The following is a 14477-nucleotide window of genomic DNA, read 5'->3' on the forward strand; positions in this document are numbered from 1 at the left end:
AGGCATGAGAGTCTATCACCTTGTCGCAATCCCCGTCGAGATTCGAATGAACTGGATAGTTCACCCCAAACCCTTGCGCAGTTTTGCACACCGTCCATCGTTGTTTTAATCAGTCTAGTCAGCTTCCCAGGAAAGCCGTTTTCGTCCATGATTCTCCATAGCTCTGCGCGGTCGATACTGTCGTATGCCGCCTTGAAGTCGATGAACTGGTATTCACGGCATTTCTGGAAGATTTGCCGTACGGTGACGATCTGGTCCGTTGTCGACCGACCGTCGATGAAGCCGGCTTGATAACTTCCCACGAACTCATTTGTTTTACGTGGCAGACGACGGAAGATGATCTGCAATAGAACTTTGTAGCCAGCATTCAAAATAGTGATCGCCCTGAAGTTCTCACATTCCAAATGGTCGTCTTTCTTGTGAATGGGGCAGATTACTCCTTCCTTCCACTCCTCCGGTAGCTGTTCGGTTTCCCAGCTCCTGACTTTCAGCCGATGTATACTGTAACAGGTGGCCATCGTTTCTAGGCCTATCTTGATGAGTTCAGCTGCGATACCATCCTTACCAGCTACCGTCGATGGGGGTGACAATGGGTCAAAACGGAGAAACATAAAAATTAAAATAGCTAATCAACTATCGATTTATATCGAAAACTTTATATTATTTTAAAGAGGAGATGTTTTTACACGCCATGATGCAGAATAAGATGTTTAGCAATAATCGTTTTTTGTTCAAATTGTGGCTAAACTTATATGATGAAACTACTGGTAAATCACTTTGAAAACATTTCTCCTTTGCATTGTTTCACATATGCTCCTAACCATAAATTTTCTTATAAGTAGTTAGCTGTAGGTATTACTTCGTTGATGCAACGAAAAAAGTGGGCTGTCATTGCAGTTTTTATTTAATAATTCAATATTTTCGACCCTATGTCTAAACATTAAGAATGGGGGTGAGATTGGGTCAAGCAACCCAGACAACCAGAAATCGCATAAAGATGTACGCTGTACATCGTATAAAGTACTAATTTTACTCACTATCGCATACATATACGGCTGAGGGACAATTTTCATCGCATATGATCTTATTTTTTAAACTTATTGCGATGTATCTGGTAAAATCATATAAGAGTGCAAATTAACTTTTATAATGTTCGCAAAAGAGTTCGAGCGGACTCGCAAAATGCCAATTGAATTCGCAAAATTACGTACTGCGATGATTATACGACTTCGCTTACAAACTAAATCACATAGAAGTAAAAATTAACTCGTTAAAATATGCATACAAACTCGCATAAACTAGACTTGTTAACGTTGGTATATTGCGATGTAATATGTGATAACAATGAAAGAGGTGCTGTTGGAGTGCCAAAAAGTTAACAGTCATCATTATGGTTACAAAACATGTTAAAAAGTCATCATTTTGTTTTGTTGACCTGATAATTAACAGAAGGGTAGTGGTAACTGTGCGGGAAATCACGCTTCGTCATTTGAGCCCCAGATAGCTTGTCGAAAACGTACAGCGCAGGGAAACCAAGTGCATTCCAACAAACACTGAGGTGAGTTAGAATGTAATGATAATTAATCAGTGTGTTTCATAAGTGATGTTTGGTGTTAAGTGTGAAGTGTGGCTCGAAAATCTAAAGGTTCTTATTTCGATACTGTGGTGACAAGAATTGTTTTTTTATTATTATTATTATTAAGACGCATAAGATGCTATCCCAAGCAACTCACATGTTATAATAAAGTTGCGACAGCGCAAGTTGTGGTTGTATAGAAGTTTATTTTACGTAATTCTAACATTGTGTTGAAATATCGTAAAATAAACTTCTATACAACCAAAACTTGCGCTGTCGTAACTTTTATATAACATGTGTGTTACTTGGGATATTACGTCGCAATAGTGCACACTGTTCATCGCATAAGATATCGCCTGAAGTCATATAGCGTTATTATTTTTCCGTCAATGCACGTATAGCGCGTCCACTTTTGTACGCATAAGGCCATTTTACTGCATCTTATGCGATGTAACTTTACCGCATACCAGTACGTATAACATGAACATAAACTTCATTATACGTGCAAATTGGTTGTCTGGGCAGTTATCGTGTGCACATAACCTAAACTAAAAATTCAATTTGTTATCCAGTCCCCATTTGACGTGAAAGTGGTGCCATATTTACCATATCTTCATAAAAGCATGTCTTTTTTTCGAAAATATGTCGAAGAAGTGTCAAAAATCATTTATAACAATAAACCTATGCGTTTGGACAGCTCCTCTAATCATCATCTAACGTTTAGTGTACTGCAATATCGTAAGCTCACAAAATAGACGTTCTTCTTCTCCACTTATTTTTGAAATTTTTAGGAAATATCGTGAAACTACCAGACGGTAGTGGGATTCAGGAAATACAGGGGCTATAAAACCGGTAACATAGTACAATGTCGGAAAGTAAATGAACGGCGAATTTTGGTTTGGTTAAACATTTCTTGTGCAATCTTTCAATGCGTCCCTCCCTCATTGTAATCCCCCCCTCCTCTCATGGAGGTTGAAACTTTAAATGGGGATGATTATGGTGGCTAGAAATGGCGATACAACATACAAACGTTATTTTATCAAAATTCAACATTTTATTCGGTTGTATTAGCCCTTTCAGGTGGATAATTTATCTTTTGAAATTACCTAAGTTTTTATTCGTAATGGCTACATTGTATTTTATGACGGGCTTGGTGGTCTAGTGGCTACCACTTCTGATTCGTATGCAGAAGGTCATGGGTTTAATCCCTGGCCCGTTCCTTTCATCCACTCTTTTCTACATATACAACTCATGTATATTCATATGTTCATAGCCATCGCTAGAACCAGAAACGAAAAAAGTCGTTTCCCTCCCTTCCAATTTCCACTCACAGCACAGTGTATATAACGCCTACAAGTTATGCAACCAAAGCGTGCTGTGCCGCTTGACCTTAAGGACTGTATCGGAAATTAACTATAAACGTTCACAATCGCCTGAAAAATAATCTGTTCGAAATAAACATAATTTTATTTTTGGAGGTACTATATAAATCTCTTAAATAAAGAATGGCAGTTCTGATTTTCAAAAAATAATCATTTAACTTGGACTTTTATCTCAAAGATTGCACAAATGTTTTTAAAATTTTGGACACCTCCTTAAAATTTGAAATAGCGAAAACTGTGGGAAAATATTCAATTTTTTCTCTTATTTTTGCGCAAATATATTCTTTTCTAGAATGCTCATGATATAGGAAAATTATTTTTATCAAGAAAAATTTCCTCCGCAGTTTAGGGCAATCCTTAAAAATTAAAAAAGGCCATTTTTCGAGGAACTCTTTTTTTATGCGTCTTCAAAGAACGATTACGCAAATAAAAAATACATAAAGTTGAAAATTTGCATTTTTTTCGATTGGGTATGTATTTAAATCTATTGAAGAGGTAGTTTTATCAGAGAACGGAATTTTATAACCTTCAAAGATATTCAAAACAGAGCGTTAAAGTTCGACCAAAAAGTAGGTGTTTTTTGGGATAGACCATATTCTAAATGTTGGAGGTTTTTCTATCCAAAATAATAATTTTAAAAGTCTGTTTTGAGTGATATGTTATGTGTACATAACTGCTAGTAATAATCATTATTTTCCAGATTTTTCCCCGTACAAATTTTGTTCGTTACAAATGTTTGAAACGTTAAAAAAATTCAAAATAAAAAATGTTTGTACAGATTGTTATTTTGTGTGGAATACTCATAGACCCATATTTTCAATAATACTAAACATTTTCCAAATTTCTTCAAGCTGTTCTAAACCTAACTATATTGTGAAGATTTCATAGAAGTACCGGAATGAAAAGACCAACCGTGCGTCGAGATAGAGCATTTTGAATGTTTATAGTTAATTTCCGATACAGTCCTTATTCACCTCATTCACCACACAATCTATCATCTTACGAACACTATAAATAACCCCCTATCCATGGATCGCATCACCGACCCAACGGTGACTCCCAGATCTCCCATCCTTTCCGTCTAACAAATGTGGGGATGCAGAGGTGATCTCGGTCTTTAGTAGCAACAACCAGCACACTCTAACATTCCTCTCCCTTCCCAACTGACTATAAGGACGTGGCCGGCGCCGTTATTGATCCAAAATGTATGAGCTGCTAGAATTGCACTTTGAGAATAAGTGGAGTGTCCCAGCCCTTATTCATTTGGATCTCAGTGCAATTGGTACCAGCTCAGATCAATCACGGAGTAGCAACCATTGACATGTATAGTCAGATTTGATCGTTGATCGTTGATCGTAATGGCTGCTACATTGTATTTTAAGTAGGTTCACTAGGTATCATCATTAAATTAACTTATATTCTTTGATAGGCGACTTCGAACACTTTGACCCATTCTCACCCCCTCTAAGGGGTGAGATTGGGTCAATTTTCAATCATTTGTAGTTAAGTAAGCAATTCATGTAATGTTATACTTTCTGGCTAAACTATCAATACCACACAGAAGAGTATACATACCAAATAAAAAGTTATTCCGACTTCAAATACATTTGTTATTTAACAAACAATCTTTGAGTATCCTTTTTTGACCCATTCTCACCCCCAACGACGGTACTTTGTAAGTTTTGAGCTGGTGAATGGCTCCCTAACTTCCCTCAGCGTGGGATTTGGTTCGTTTCCATCCTCCGCTGCATGGTCGTTTCCTCCGTTGCTGTGGGCTCCCGTGCCTACGTTCTCCACGCCGTTCAGGTGCTGATCGAAGTGCTGCTTCCACCTTTCGATCATCTCACGTCCGTCCGTCAAGAGGTCTCCGTCTTTATCCCTGCATATTTCGGCTCGCGGCAAGAAGCCGTTGCGGGATGCGTTGAGCTTCTGATAGAACATCCGTGTTTCTTGGGAACGGCACAGCAGTTCCATTTCTTCACACTCCGCTTCTTCCAGGCGGCGCTTTTTCTCCCGAAAGAGGCGGGTCTGCTGTTTCTGCTTCTGTTTATAACGTTCCACGTTCTGTCGAGTCCCTTGCTGCAGCATTAATGCCCTCGCTGCATTCTTTTCCTCCAAAACTGTTCTGCACTCTTCGTCGAACCATTCGTTCCGTCGATTCCGTTCCACGTACCCGATGGTGCTCTCGGCTGCGTCGTTGATGGCTGCTTTCACTGTACTCCAGCAGTCCTCTAGAGGGGCCTCATCGAGCTCGCCCTCGTCTGGCAACGCGGCCTCGAGATTCTGCGCGTATGCTGAGGCAACATCTGGTTGCTTCAGTCGCTCTAGGTTGTATCGTGGTGGTCGCCGGTATCGTACATTGTTGATGACGGAGAGTTTTGGGCGCAGTTTGACCATCACCAGATAGTGGTCGGAGTCGATGTTGGCGCCACGATAGGTCCTGACGTCGATAATATCGGAGAAGTGCAGTCCGTCAATCAGAACGTGGTTGATTTGAGATTCCGTCTGCTGTGGTGATCTCCAGGTGTAACGATAAGGAAGGCTGTGTTGGAAAAAGGTGCTACGTATGGCCATATTTTTGGAGGCGGCGAAATCAAAGAGTCGTAGGCCGTTTTTGTTCGACTGCTAGTGGGTGCTGAACTTACCAATCGTCGGTCTGAATTCCACCTCCTGGCCTACCTGAGCGTTCAAACCTCCTATGATGATCTTGACGTCGTCGCTTGGACAGCGATCGTAATCGCGTTCGAGCTGCGCGTAAAATGCGTCCTTGTCATCATCAGTACTTCCGGAGTGTGGGCTGTGCACGTTTATTATGCTGAAGTTGAGGAATCGGCCCTTGATCCTCAACCTGCACATTCATTCGTCGATTGGCTACCAGCCGATCTCACGCGCCTCTGCATGTCAGCCATCACGATGAAAGCTGTTCCCAGCTCGCGTGTATTGCCGCAGCTCTGGTAGATGGTATGATTACCTCTAAACGTTCGCACCATAGATCCTGTCCACTACACCTCCTGCAGAGCTAAGATGACGAACCCGCGGTCCTTCAGTAGATCGGCGAGTATGCGGAATGCGGGTGAAGTTGAGAGATCGGCAGTTCCACGTACCGAGTTTCCAATTGCAAGTCCTTTTTGTTCGCTGGAGTCGTTGCCGTTGGTCTCGTTCGTATTATTCAGTTGCTGATTTTCCGTTACAATGTTTTTTTTACGGCTGGCTCGTACTCGTTACTTAAAACACATAAGTGATTATATAGAACCATAGTCTCACATGTGCTGAAAAACTTTGTCGAAGTCCGCAAAGTCATCCGAAGCTTGTAAGAAAAAATATTACACGCGGATCATCTGGTGGTGCTTAACATTTAACATGAAAAGGAATAACAATAGCAATAAAATCTCATTGAATGGGCCCGTACTGTCAAGGGTATAGCTTCTTTCGCAAGTGTCTGATCACGTTGCAGTCTGCTCACCTCGACAAAGTTTTTCTGCACATCTCAGGCTATATTTCTATAGGATCGATTACGTGTTTTAAGGGAAATTAGAACCCCTTAGAAGAAAACTGCAAACAACGATGTTTTCCCATATAAACACCCATACAAACTTCAAAAAAGTTTAGCACCGCCCTAATGTTAAAGGATTTAGCTGGAAATTTTACCAGAGCATTGTGGCATCATATAGAACGAAATGAGAAGGGGGTCCATCGAACTTTTTGACAAGTGTTTTTTTCATACAAGCTTGAGCTACCCTAATTATCAGGCATTAAATTTCTCACTCACTTGTTCGAATTCCACGGATTTATCCGCGATAATGAATTTTCACTGTTTGCAATAAAAAATAAAAGTCTTTTACTCCACTTACGATAATTATCTTTCTCTCTATCCACAACTCACTGTTTCTTCAAGTGACATCACTATTTGAGTTGCATAAGATCAGCGGTAGAACAAAAGAGACAACTTGTGGTTCGCAATATTTGTTTGCACCACCTGTAATCAACGATGTTTTCGATCATCTGACAATCATTTGACTCATTTGTTTATATCTCAGTTCAGAATCCTAATATCAAAATGCGATGTTCGACAAACTTTAGATTATTGTTTTTCCTACAATTATCACCAAGGATTTACGGCGTAAAAGTGTTAGTATCATGTACTCATACTAAACGATCGAATTTTTCGATCGTTTAGTATGAGTAGGTGTTACTAGCGCTCTCACGCCGTATATATGAGTTAGAATATGGCGTCCTTGGTGATAATTGTAGGAAAACACTTATTTTGCCGAGCACCTCATTTCAATATCATGCTTCTGAGCTAAGCTATGTAATAATGATTCAAATGATGGCCAGGTGATCGAAAACATCCTTGCCTATTACTGAACCTTATTGACAAAACGTCTCCACCGATACACGAGATCAAAAATTTGACGTTAATTGGTAACATGTTTACATAAAATGTACTTGTTTCCATGGTCATATGGATAACACGACAGCGCTTTGACGTCATCTAAAGCAAACATTTTCACCTGCAAGTTGCTACGATTTATGAACGAGCGCTGGTTGAAGAGCGCATACTTTCATTACGCAAATGATCTTGAGTGAGAGCTTTCAAAATCATCAATGAGTGTAAGGAAAATATCACAGGTATAGATTAGTAGAGAAAGCATAGATACGAGGACCTTACTGAGTGAAATGTTTCAAGTGTGCGACTGTTGAATATGACGTCATGGGCTCGATGTTGTTGGAATCGTGATGTCATGCTCGTTTGGATACAACTTTTGACAGATCTATATTCATACGTGGCTTTATCCGGATAATATCGCGGTGTGATAAATCGTTACTCAAGTGAGTGAGGGAAATATGTGGTGCCTAAGTTTGATCCAAACACTCTAACAACAGTCCAAAAACTCTACATTTAACAATTTTCTTTTTTCTCGTATTGATGATGATAAAAACAGTTATCAATTTGCTATCATCAAACAGGAATTGTTTTCAACTTGCTGTCCCAGGAACATTTTTCTGTTTTAGTTTTTAATGCTTCAACCAATTAAACCATCAAAATGTCAACAATCTGTGTAATCAATATTTGCAATATAACATCATCAAAATTAGTTTTTAATTTGCTGTCAGACTTTGCTCACGCTCGTAGACTACAATAATAGCTATATAATTCCTTTGAATCATAAAAATAACAAAATTCAAATTCCACGAACGAACCTAGTGTGCTGGTACCAATCGGCAACCGTTCTTCACCGGCCGCTGACATGGCAGTCTGCGACCAGGTCCAGACCGTAATCAATGTCATATTTTTTAATAATAAATATGGAAATTTGGATTTTTATTAAAACGTTTGCGCGTCTATTGCGTGTCAGTTGGCTACTGTCAACACAGCACCGATATGAAGAAAAAAAAAACACACTGGAAAGATAGAAGACGGACGTCGTGAGAAGGAATCGTGGACTGAACTGTTACTACATTTAAGGAATAGCGCCGGACGAAATGTGCACGTGTGTCTGACACGGGACGACGTTTTGTTGTCGTATGAAGGCACTAGTGAGATGTCCCCGGGGTGTTCTCGTTGGGCAAAAGGTTTTTACGACAATAGCTTAGTACAATACTTGCAACTATTTCGACGTTTTGTCCCATAGACAACTTTGGTAATAAATTGTCATTTTCACTAAATATCTTTAGCATGTAGAACAAATATTTTAAAGGTGCATTAAAAAAGTTCGCTCCCTTGTAGTGGGCAAAACACGGAAAGAACGCTTGGCATTCCATCAAAGCAGCAGGAAAACAAATGGACCAGAGCTAAAGCAGGCGAAGAAAGAAAAATATATGTATCGTAAATAATTCCGGATGCCCCACATGACCGCCACCACGGGGTTGCATGTGTTGGAATTCTCGTAGGAGATTTTCATTCTGATGACGGGAAAATTGGATAAGGTATCGGAAGTTCGAAACCATGACGAGCATTTGCTCTGTGTTCGGGAAAATGTGTAGCTTTCGGTGGCTTCTATGGGAAATTGGAAGATGAGCATTCTGCGTTATGGTAATCATGTGCTGGGCGATTTCCTGGAGATGAATTATGTATATGAGGTTATCAAATTTGTCTTTATGTTATATTGATTGTAGAAAAATTGCGAAAGCAATTGGTGTTTGCACAGAAAAAGACTAAGATAGAATCCGTCTGTCAGTAAAGCTGTTCCGTTAAAATAAACTTTCGAAGAATTGTAGCTATAAGATATTTGAAATCATGGCAAAAACGTTCACCAATTACCAGGTGTTTTTGCAATGGGTCCGAACATGTTCAGCAAATTCATTTCAATTTAATATTTATGAGAATAGTTTGGGGGTGGAAGCTCAGGTAAAATATTATCTCCTGGGCGCCCATTAAAAACACCACCCCCGGCGAAGACTGGCGCTCGAGCCTAGCTATTTAGCACTGTAGTTGGAGGAAATGCCAATGCAGAACCCGTAGCTTCCGGGAAGGTAAGCCCAGCTCCCTGGGTTAGTGGGTTGGTGTCAGGCCCTGCGAGCCAGCCGTGAAAAAGACTAGCACCGGAAAATCAACAAGAGAAGAATGCGAACCGATACCAATGGCGACGACCACAGCGACGAAAAGGGACTTGCGATTGGAAGCTCGGTACGTGGAACTGCAGATCTCTCAACTTCATCGGGAGCACCCGCATACTCGCCGATATACTGAAGGACCGCGGGTTCGGAATCGTAGCGCTGCAGGAGGTGTGTTGGACAGGATCTATGGTGCGAACGTTTAGAGGTAATCATACCATCTACCAGAGTTGCGGCAACACACGTGAGCTGGGAACAGCTTTTATAGTGATGGGCGACATGCAGAGGCGCGTGATCGGTTGGTGGCCGATCGACGAAAGAATGTGCAGGTTGAGGATCAGAGGTCGATTCTTCAAATTCAGCATAATAAACACACACTCAACCCTCAATCCGGAAGCACTGATGATGACAAAGACGCATTTTACGCGCAGCTCGAACGCGAGTACGACCGCTGTCCAAACTACAATGACAAGATCATCATAGGAACCCTCAAACGCTCAGGTAGGCCAGGAGGAGGAATTCAGACCGACGATTGGAAAGTTCAGCGCCCACCAGCTGACGAACAAAAATGGCCTACGCCTCATCGATTTCGCCGCCTCCAAGAACATGGCCATTCGTAGCACCTTCTTCCAGCACAGCCTCCCTTACCGTTACACCTGGAGATCACCACAACAAACGGAATCGCAAATCGACCACGTTCTGATTGATGGACGGCACTTCTCCGACATTATAGACGTCAGGACCTATCGTGGCGCTAATATCGACTCCGATCACTACCTGGTGATGGTTAAACTGCGCCCAAACCTCTCCGTTATTAACAACGTACATTACCGGCGGCCGCCCCGGTACGATCTAGAGCGACTGAAACAACCGAATGTCGCCACCGCATACGCGCAGAACCTCGAGGCAGCGTTGCCGGACGAGGGTGTGCTCGATGTGGCCCCTCTAGAGGACTGTTGGAGTACAATCAAAGCAGCCATCAACAACGCAGCTGAGAGCACTATCGGGTACGTAGAACGGAGTCGACGAAACGATTGGTTCGACGAGGAGTGCAGAGCGGTTCTGGAGGAGAAGGATGCAGCGCGGGCGGTAATGCTGCAGCATGGAACCCGACAGAATGTGGAGCGATACAGACAGAAGCGGAAGCAGCAGACCCGTCTCTTCCGGGAGAAAAAGCGCCGCCTGGAAGAAGCGGAGTGCGAGGTAATGGAACTGCTGTGCCGTTCACAGGAAACACGCAAGTTCTACCAGAAGCTCAACGCATCCCGCAAAGGCTACGTGCCGCAAGCCGAAATCTGCAGGGATAAGGACGGGAGTCTCCTGACGGACAAACGTGAGGTGATCGAAAGGTGGAAGCAGCACTTCGACGAGCACCTGAATGGCGAAGAGAATGTAGGCACGGAGGACCAAGGCAGCGGAGGAAATGACTATGTTGGTGCAGCAGAGGACGGGAACGAACCAACTCCCACGCTGAGGGAAGTTAAGGATGCCATCCACCAGCTCAAAAACAACAAAGCGGCTGGTAAGGACGGTATCGCAGCGGAACTCATCAAGATGGGCCCGGAAAAGTTGGCCACCTGTCTGCACCAGTTAGTTGTCAAGATCTGGGAAACCGAACAGCTACCGGAGGAGTGGAAGGAAGGGATAATCTGTCCCATCCACAAGAAAGGCGACAAGTTAATGTGTGAGAACTTTCGAGCGATCACCATTTTGAATGCCGCCTACAAAGTGCTATCCCAGATCATCTTCCGTCGTCTTTCACCTAAAGTAAATGAGTTCGTGGGAAGTTACCAAGCCGGTTTCATCGACGGCCGGTCGACAACGGACCAGATCTTCACCGTACGGCAAATCCTCCAGAAATGCCGTGAATACCAGGTCCCAACGCATCACCTGTTCATCGACTTCAAAGCGGCATACGACAGTATCGACCGCACAGAGCTATGGAAAATTATGGACGAGAACAGCTTTCCCGGGAAGCTGACTAGACTGATAAGAGCAACGATGGACGGTGTGCAGAACAGCGTAAGGATTTCGGGTGAACTATCCAGTTCATTTGAATCTCGACGGGGACTACGACAAGGTGATGGACTTTCCTGCCTACTATTCAACATCGCCCTGGAAGGTGTTATGCGACGAGCCGGGCTCAACAGCCGGGGTACGATCTTCACGAAATCCAGCCAATTTGTCTGTTTTGCGGATGACATGGATATTATTGCTAGGACATTTGGAACGGTGGCAGAACAGTACACCCGCCCGAAACGTGAAGCAGGGGCCCGAAACGTGATAGTCGGTGGGAGCTTAAGATGGCGTTTCTTAGGCGAAGCATGTTCTAACATCAGTGAGGACTCACCACCTTTGGCATCGCAAGGTGACCGAGCATCATGTGCGCTGCACACGAACTGTTCAAGCGGGGTTTGCCTAGGCGTGGCGGGGGTTCAGCAGTGGGCTCTGCTGGGCCTCTTCAGAAATACCACACATCCGGAAGCATCAACTCTGTTCAAGCGAACCGGCACCGCTTCCAAAGTGCCACAGCCTAGTCAGGGGTGCCTCGGGCACATCAGGAGCGATGTCAGTAAGCTCCTGATTACGATATACTGGCGCGCGACGTTACTGGTCAATGAGATGGTACACTCTAAGAGGACCGCGGAGTAGAGGAGTGCTGGTGGTGACGGCATTCTATCCTCTTAGTAGGGCCGGGTGACACTGACCTGAAACGACGGATGGGCTAATGTCGGAGCCGCCTTCCGTCCCATAAAACCTTGGCAAGGCCTTAGAGTACGTTCCCGAACTGTATCCAGCTTAGGAAACTAACTGGGTGGAGGTAGGTTCAGTTGAAGTATCCTGATTTGCGCTGATCCTGGCTCTGAGCTCAGGTCCCATAAGGGCCTGTGCCAACCCGTGGGTGGCCTCCCTGCTTGCATAGATAACCACCGGGATCCTTGGGCGACTACTTCAGTGGCAGTGAGGGATAGCGGCTCTAAGGGGGACCCTTACAGCAGTGATGGAAACGTATTTGATTAGGGAATCTGAGAACGTGGAGGGTGAGGTGATCAACCCGTTCGCGAAAAGCGGACTGGTCAGATCACCAACGCAGGCGTCGAGGGTAGAATCCCCGCAAGTGTCGGAGTACGGCACTCCGAGGGTCGGGTCGGCAATAGAGGACACGCAGATGAGTGGAGCAGAGCTCACGCGTGCGCTGACTCGCAACAGGGATGGACTTCCGAAGCTGCTGGTGGTCTCCGAACAGCTCGACGAGCTGATCGGATACACCAGTGGGCGGAACAACATCAGTAAAGACCTTAAAAAAGGTCTGCTGAGGCTCCGCGATTCGGTCGCCCAGGCCCGGAGGGAGTACGATCTCCTGTTTGATCGTAGTGCGGGTAGAGAGGAGAGGTCCACGCAAACGGACCGCTCCTCCACAGAGAGTGTGTGCAAGGTGCAGCCAGGTGGGGCTGCAGAGAGTGGAAAAATCTCGGCCCAAACCAAACGGCCGAGATCGATGGATGTGGAGCGGCCGGTGAGTAGCAAACGCCCGCGTAGTGCGAGTAACGCCAAGCCGGTCGCGAAACGGGCTCGGGGCAAAGAGCCGAAACCCCGAGGCGAGACTGCTAAGAGCGGTAGCAGTGACCAACCGGTCCAAGGGAAGGTGAACCCTTGGATCACGGTTGGCAAGAGAGGGCGCGTAGAAAGAGAGAAGGTTTTGAGCAAAACCAAGGCGAAGCCGGCGCGTAAGCGTACGAAAGGCGACGCACTGGTGCTCAAAGCAGAGGGCAATAGCTACGCAGATGTGCTGCGGGCTATGCGGAGCGAGGATCGTCTCTCGGGACTAGGTGCGGATGTTAAAAGCATCCGGCGCACTAGGACTGGAGAGATGATGCTAGAGCTGAAGAAGAATGCCGTTAACAAGGGCTCTTCCTACACGGCTCTAGCACAAGAAGTGCTTGGTGAAAAAGTGCGGGTGAGGGCTCTGACGCCGGAGATGACCATCCAGTGTAAGAACTTGGATGAGATCACCACCGCGGAGGAGCTCTCTGCTGTTCTTAAACAGCAGTGTAATGTGGACGCGCCATGCGCATCGATCCGCATGAGGCGAGGCCCAGCAGGTATGCAGATCGCGACGATCAAGCTTCCAGTCGGGGAAGCGAAGAAAGCGACTGCTAAGGGCATGATCGAAGTCGGATGGTCGGAGTGCCCGCTCAGTGTATGTGAGCCGCCGGAAGTGTGCTTCAGGTGTTTCGGACGAGGCCACAAGTCGTGGGCATGCAAAGGCCCGGATAGGAGCAAGCTCTGCAGGAGATGCGGAGTAGAAGGCCACTTCGTCAGGGAGTGTAAATCGGCGCCAAAGTGTCTGATTTGCACGACGAACAAGGGCCATGTGACGGGTGGGCCTAAGTGCCCAAGCATAAGTGGACGTAACGGCCGAAAATGACGCAAGTCACACAGTTGAACCTGAATCACTGTGAAGCCGCGCAGCAGCTGTTGTGGCAATCCGCCTCGGAGTCGAGTATAGACATCGCGCTCCTTTCGGACCCATACCGCATCCCCCCCAATAACGGGAACTGGGTTGCGGATAAGGCCAAGAAAGCGGCGATCTGTACGACCGGTCGGTACCCGGTCCAGGAGATAATCTCCACGACGTGCGAGGGCTTCGCGATTGCGAAGATCGGCGGAGTCTACTACTGCAGCTGCTATGCCCCACCTAGGTGGCCGATAGGTCAGTTCTCGTCCATGCTAGATTCGCTGTCAAGCGCTCTAGCTGGACTGAGCCCCTTGGTCATCGGTGGGGACTTTAACGCGTGGGCGGTCGAGTGGGGCAGTCGCTCTACGAACGAGAGAGGTTGGGCTCTACTCGAAGCTATGGCGGGATTGAACGTTGAGATCGCGAATGTCGGCAGTGTAAGCACTTTTAGCAGAAATGGTGCGGAGTCCATCATTGATGTGACCTTCTGGAGCCCAGGGCTTAA

General features: G+C 45.1%; 2 protein-coding genes across 2 annotated transcripts in view; one reads left to right on the plus strand and one right to left on the minus strand.

Annotated features, from left to right (window-relative positions):
- LOC134289708 (uncharacterized) overlaps nucleotides 1-5746 on the minus strand; it is a 179871-nt gene extending 174125 nt beyond the window's left edge. The window contains exon 1 of the mRNA XM_062856034.1: nucleotides 5652-5746. The gene's annotated coding sequence lies outside the window, so the exon portion shown is untranslated. The remainder of the gene's footprint in view (nucleotides 1-5651) is intronic.
- Nucleotides 1-14477, plus strand: part of LOC109411327 (dipeptidase 1) — a 911905-nt gene that overhangs the window by 502010 nt on the left and 395418 nt on the right. The window lies entirely within an intron of this gene.

Source organism: Aedes albopictus, chromosome 3, assembly GCF_035046485.1.
Source record: "Aedes albopictus strain Foshan chromosome 3, AalbF5, whole genome shotgun sequence".
Lineage (NCBI taxonomy): Eukaryota > Metazoa > Arthropoda > Insecta > Diptera > Culicidae > Aedes > Aedes albopictus.